This window comes from Alligator sinensis, unplaced genomic scaffold (assembly GCF_000455745.1).
Source record: "Alligator sinensis unplaced genomic scaffold, ASM45574v1 scaffold177_1, whole genome shotgun sequence".
NCBI classification, from domain to species: domain Eukaryota; kingdom Metazoa; phylum Chordata; order Crocodylia; family Alligatoridae; genus Alligator; species Alligator sinensis.
In genome coordinates, this window is record NW_005842269.1 from 756,650 (window position 1) to 762,654 (window position 6,005).

Below are 6,005 nucleotides of genomic sequence, written 5' to 3' on the forward strand. Positions count from 1 at the left end.
GGTGGCGCCTGTTCGCAGCGGCTGAGACACGCCGCAGAGTTGTTGGGCTCTCACCAGAACCGCGCGCGCACTGATACACGTGTAAATAACGTCGCGCTCGGCCCCGAGTAACGAGCTGAGGTTAGGCTGGGATCGTGGGGACGCAATCCTTTCTGGGTCACCCCAAGCCACCGCTCTCGGGACGGCCCTTCTGGAGAAGGCGGCCAGGGCGGGGCCGGGCCCAAGCTGGATTTTCACACGCCGGCCTGCCAGTCCACACCTGGGTGCAATGGGGGGCCTCAAGTAAGGAGCTGAGTTTGGGCCGAGCTTGCGGGGTAAAAGCCACTTCTGCTCACCACAAACCATATGTCTCTGTGCCCCTGGGACTCTCCCGAAGAAGTCAGAGCAGGTGCCAGCCTGACCCTAAACTTGGTTTTCACATGCCAGCCTGCAATGTACGGTGCCCCAAATAAGGATCTGCTTTTGGGCTGGGATTATGGATGAAAACCCGTTCCACGTCACCTCCAACCATACATTTCTGCTACTTGGAGACTCCTGAAGACGCCTGGCCAGGACGCTGCCTGATGCAAAGCTCCATTTTCACATGCCTGACTGCCACCCCTCCACCCAGGCCTGGGCTAGGTATGTGGTCCCGAATAAGGAGCTGAGTTTGAACTGGGATTATCAGGCAAAATCTTTTTCAGATCACTCCAGAACAAATGTTTCCATCACCAGCAGACTGTCCTGAAGGAGTGTTGCCTGACCCAAAGCACAGCTTTCAAGTGCCGGCCTACTAACTGGCAGCCCCACAGGCCTGTGTGCTAGCTGCATTTCCATGACGAAGGAGCTGAGTTTGGGCTGGGATCCAAAACCCAGCTCCTTATTTGGGGCAGTGTATTTTTTACACAGGCCTATCGGTTGTAAGGTTGGCACTCAAAAACTGAGCTTCGGGTAGGACAGGAGTCTGCACAGTCTTTTTAGGGAGAGTCCCCTGGTGGCAGAGATGTGTTTTATGGTGACCCAAAGCAGGTTTTCCCACATAATCCCAGCCCAAATACAGCTCCTTATTCGTGGCAATGTTTAGCACACAGGCCCTGGGGGCCGGCACTTGGCAGGCTGGCACTTGAAAACCAAACTTCAGGTCAGGCAGTGCCATGCTCAGATTTCTTCAGGAGAGTCCCCCAGGAACAGTGATATGCGGCCTGGGGTGACCTAAAATGGATTTTTCTTTTATCCCAGTCCAGACTCAGCTCCTTACTTGGGCCAATGATCAGCACACAGGTTTAGGGTCCTGTCAGATGGCAGACTGGGACTTGAAAGCCAAGCTTCGGGTCAGGCAGAGGCCTGCCCAGACTTCTCCAGGACAGTTCCTCAGTATTTTGGGGTGACTCTAACACAATTTTGCCTAGCAATCCGGCCCCAAACTCAGCTCCTTATTCAGGGTTATGTCCATAGCACATAGGCCTTGGTGGAGAGATGTTAATTGGCAGGAAGGCATGCAAAAACTGAGTTTTGAGTCAGGCTTCTTCAGGAGTATCTCCCAGTGGCAGAGACATGTGGTTTGCGGTGACCCAAAAAGGATTTTCACCCGTAATCCCAGCCCAACCACATTTTATTCAGGGCATTGACCATAGCACACAGGTCTGAGGGGCTGCAAGTTGGCAGGCTGGCATGCAAAAGCAGAGCTCTGGATCAGGTACTGCCCTGCTCAAGAGTTTTTCAAAAAAGTCCCCTGGTGGTGGAGATGTGTGGTTTGAAGTGACCCAAAAAGGATTTTGCCTATAATCCCAGCCTAATTTTAGCTCTTTATTCAGGGCTATGTAGTTGATATATGATATTATTTTACATTTTTATTAGTAAACATATATTTCTGATGAAATTCTAACTCTTTAGCACATCTAATTTATTAATAACAATCTTGACTTGTGTAAAAATTAGCTTTGAAAAATGAAACAGGAACCAGGAATAAGGAACTGGGAATAAGGAACCAACTTCAGCCTCACTGCCATGCTGGCCAGTGTTTACTTCAGCCCCCTCCCCATTATGCCCCCTTCCTCCAGGCCTCTGCTTAATACATGCTAACTCCTTAACCTATGTTAACTACTTAACTTGGTGCAAGGCATCCACTTCCCCAGGCTATTGAACTGGGGCCAGTCCTGCCTCCCCTTAGCCCCTGATCACTGTGCCCAGCTCAGCTCATTAGGCAAAAGGATAGACATTTGTCAGGTACTTGTGCCAGAAGGACTCAAACTGAGACCACCACAATGGCATTATAATTCAGAAAGAATCCCTCAAGTGGAAAGCTCAGGATGCTGGGATTTGGGAGATGACCCCTTGGTTGACTGAAGAGCAGTTGGTTGGGTAGGGACCAGGGGACTGCAGAGACTAGCCTGCCACTGCTCCACAATAAAAGTAATTTAGTTCTCATTCAGGCCTGTCTGTCTTTACTGAACCCAGTAAACACTATGAATGGTCTAGCCCTGATTTAGGCCATGCACATAACCCACTACAGATCCCTAGAACTAGTCAGGAAATCATCAGTAAACCCTCAGCTACATAAATTGTACATGTTTTCTGTCTCCCGTGGCTAGCCAATGATGCCTAGATTCCTTATGCAATCACCCTTCTCCAGTTGGTTTCTTCTTCCAGTCTTTTTTCTCCCTCATGAGTATGGTTGTGAATGTAGTATCTCAGCCCTACGTAGGGTGCTCTGAATGTGTTGAATACGTTGGGGAAGCTTCCATTATCCCACCTTTTCTGCTTAGATGTGTTGTAGCCAAATAACCAGTCTTTTGTAATCTTACTGAATTCACTACGGCGAGCTCTCATACTTGCTTACAGTTGTTTAAAGTCATGAACTCAGAGCATTCCAATCATTGTGAAAACACAGAAGAATTTCACAGTAGCAAGAGATGGGCAGGACAAAGATAGTAAATGGGCTAGAACAGGGGGTCTCAACCATATCTGGTTGAGCGTGGCCAGATCCAGCTCCCAACACCCTATCATTCAGCCCTATAATTTGGCAGTGCGGGAGTGGTTCAGGTTCTGACATAAATAGTCATTGTTCACACAAATCCCAGTCAACCAGTACAAATTTTACCTGGTATGAGTAAAAGCTTCAGGATCTGGTCCTACAACAATAAATGTGGTAATAGGCACATCTATATGAGGCGCTACGTTCCCATAGCGATGAGCTACAGCAATGTAGCTCATCACTATGGAGACGTAGCATTGGCAGGCATGAACCATGACCCTGAAACTAATGCGCAGTAGCAACAAGCTACTGCTCAGTAGTTTGTTGCTACTGCACAGTAGGGACAGAAACGACCCATGCGCTGCTGGGACTGTGTAGTGACAGTGGTTACTGCGCGATCATTTAGTATATGCTAAAGCAAATAATAAATGACTGCACAGTAACAACTGCACAGTTGGGTGAATGTGTAGATGCACCCAATGCATGTTCAGGAGGAAACTACAGCAAGTTACAGAGGATAACCAGAAAACAACTTCATTTCAGCTCAGAAATGAATGACGTGTATGTACATGTGTGTAAGGCACGTAAATAGATGTGTATGTATGTGTGTTTTAGGCACATATCTATGTATTTTAGGCACATATATAGAAACAAATTTTAAAAATACTGAGCATCATTCATTTAACCTACACAACCAGATGGACCTACATTAAGTTCCCAAGTAACTGTTCACTCTCATCTTTTACCTTCTTCCCCCTTAGGTGCTAATTCTCATGCTGCCCTATTGTCTTTGCCTTAGCCTAGGCAGGAGAGATTTTCCTGCAGAGACCTGATCTTGATTTGTGTTCTCTCGTCCCATGGAAAAGCAACTGCGGAGATACTGGTTCTATACCTGGATTTTCCACTGACTTCCTGAAAGTCGCCTCACAGCTCTGTGCCTCTCATTCACCATCCATAAAATAATGCTTTCGTATCTCACAATGTTGTTGTAGAGGCAGATTTGTTTGTTCAAATAGTATGCTCAGTTATTAGTGATATTCTTCATAAAAGAGGCTACAACATGATACATATGTCCCATTTGCTTTGATAAGACAACACATTACATAACAAATTAAGTAGGGTTATTTGTGTGGCTTAAGATCAACAGGATCTGGACTTATTTAAAAAGGCCTGGGGGGGAAATGGAGTGTGAAAGAGTTTAGTATATATGAAACACAGGAAAAGAAGGACCAGGCAGCAATAACCAGCCTTGTGGTTATGATCACCTGAGGTATGCAAGGTTCTAATAAAAAAAACAAAAAAACCCACGTTGCAGCTGTGTTTCTGCCCTCCCGAGGTAGGAGGAAGCCTTATTGCAGCTTCTATCTTTCCACGCTGGAGGTGTGGGAACCACATATAAATGGCATGCCTCATTTTCCATTTGCCCATCACTCTTGATCTCCTCCTTGTGGTGTTACTGTTGCTATAGGAACAGTGATGCCCCCTCACAGGGCATTGTGATGTAACTCTGCATTCTGGCAAGAGGAGACTAAGAGCATAGATCCTGCCTTGCAAAAACATCCAAACAGCTTATTTGCTCAGCTTGTCCTTTGAGATCCTTCTGGGCCCTCCGTTTTGATGGTGCAGAGGTAGGAAAGTCTCACTGGGTCTTTAATTCCGTAAGTTTTGACAATGTGACAGCTTAAACAGCAACATGGAGCAATAGAGTATAGACCTGCTCCTACCAAGGAAATGATGGATGGTGTACTCAGTGGACATATGGGAGAAAGAATTAGACATTACTCCCTACAGGTTCCTCTTCTTGTGGCTCATCACCCTTCATATTAACATAGATGTCTCAATGATTTTAAAAGCAATAAACTAGCATATAACTATTCCCTGCAGAGGCCTCCCTTCCACATAGTCCCAAAGCTCTCCAGGATCCTGATTTGATTTTTGCACTGGGATAGGATACGTATCTCTCTTTCCTCCTTGCTCCTTTCTCTTCTCATCTCCTCTGCTAATAAGGTCAGACAGTTTGGGCTGATGGCTAAAAGGATGGACTATGATGCATTATGAAGTAGGATTCATGTGCTACGCATGTGTTCATGTCCACACAAGAATATTCAAACAACAGGATTACCATCCATTCAGAAAGACATCTGCTTGTGGTTTCTCATACAAGAGGTATAATTACTTCCCCAAATTATTAACATTTCACATTTCAATTAAAAAAACCTTGGATACCAGACAGAAGGGTTTCCTTTTTTCTGAAACTAAGGAGATGATGGCCTTATTCTGTGGAGATCTGAATACTGGGATGCTTTTAACATTTCTCTTCTATTGTTACTTATGGAGCTGCTTACCTGATGTTTGATCAGTTGCTTTGCATGACAGATAATAGAAATGAGTTCAAGTTGTTGCTGGGATGTAGACCCACTGTGGGCCTGCTGGGTGACCTTGGGAAGTCATGTCATCTTCTTCATAGATTCATAAATGCTAGGGTCAGAAGGGACCTCAACAGATCATCAAGTCCAATGCCCTGCCTAGGCAGGAAAGCGTGCTGAGGTCAGAGGACCCCAGCCAGATGCCTATCCAGCCTTCTCTTAAAGACCCCCAAGGTAGGGGAGAGCACCACCTCCCTTGGAAGCCCATTTCAAATTTTGGCCACCCTTACCTTGAAGAAGTTTTTCCTGATGTCCAGCCTAAATCTGCTCTCTGTCGGTTGGTGACCATTGTTCCTTGTTACCCCAAGAAGTAACAGAGCATCTCTCATCCCTTGCTGCACCCCCATAATGAATTTGTAGGGGGCCACGAGATCACCTCTCAGCCTTCTCTTGCAGAGGCTGAAGGGGTCCAGATCCCTTAGTCTTTCCTCTCTTTGTTACAGTTTCCCTATTTGTAAAACATTTGAGATAATCATACGTCATGTGTAAACCATTTTAAGGTCTTCTGATGCATTGTATAAAACTTGCTCTTATTATATTATTACTAGTGAATTGCCTGTAAAGAATGACAGGGCAGGGTGGGGGGAAGGGAAGCTTGCACACGGCCACTACCACCATCAGCTACC

General features: G+C 46.0%; 1 protein-coding gene across 3 annotated transcripts in view; it reads left to right on the plus strand.

Annotated features, from left to right (window-relative positions):
* The first annotated feature begins 13 nt into the window (after nt 1-13).
* AKAP3 (A-kinase anchoring protein 3) overlaps nt 14-6,005 on the plus strand; it is a 24,390-nt gene continuing 18,398 nt past the window's right edge. The window contains exon 1 of one of the 3 annotated variants that reach the window (XM_025209114.1): nt 14-81. The gene's annotated coding sequence lies outside the window, so the exon portion shown is untranslated. Of the gene's footprint in view, nt 121-4,504; nt 4,582-6,005 lie in introns of those variants that run through there. The other 2 variants (XM_025209113.1, XM_025209112.1) reach the window with 2 other exon arrangements.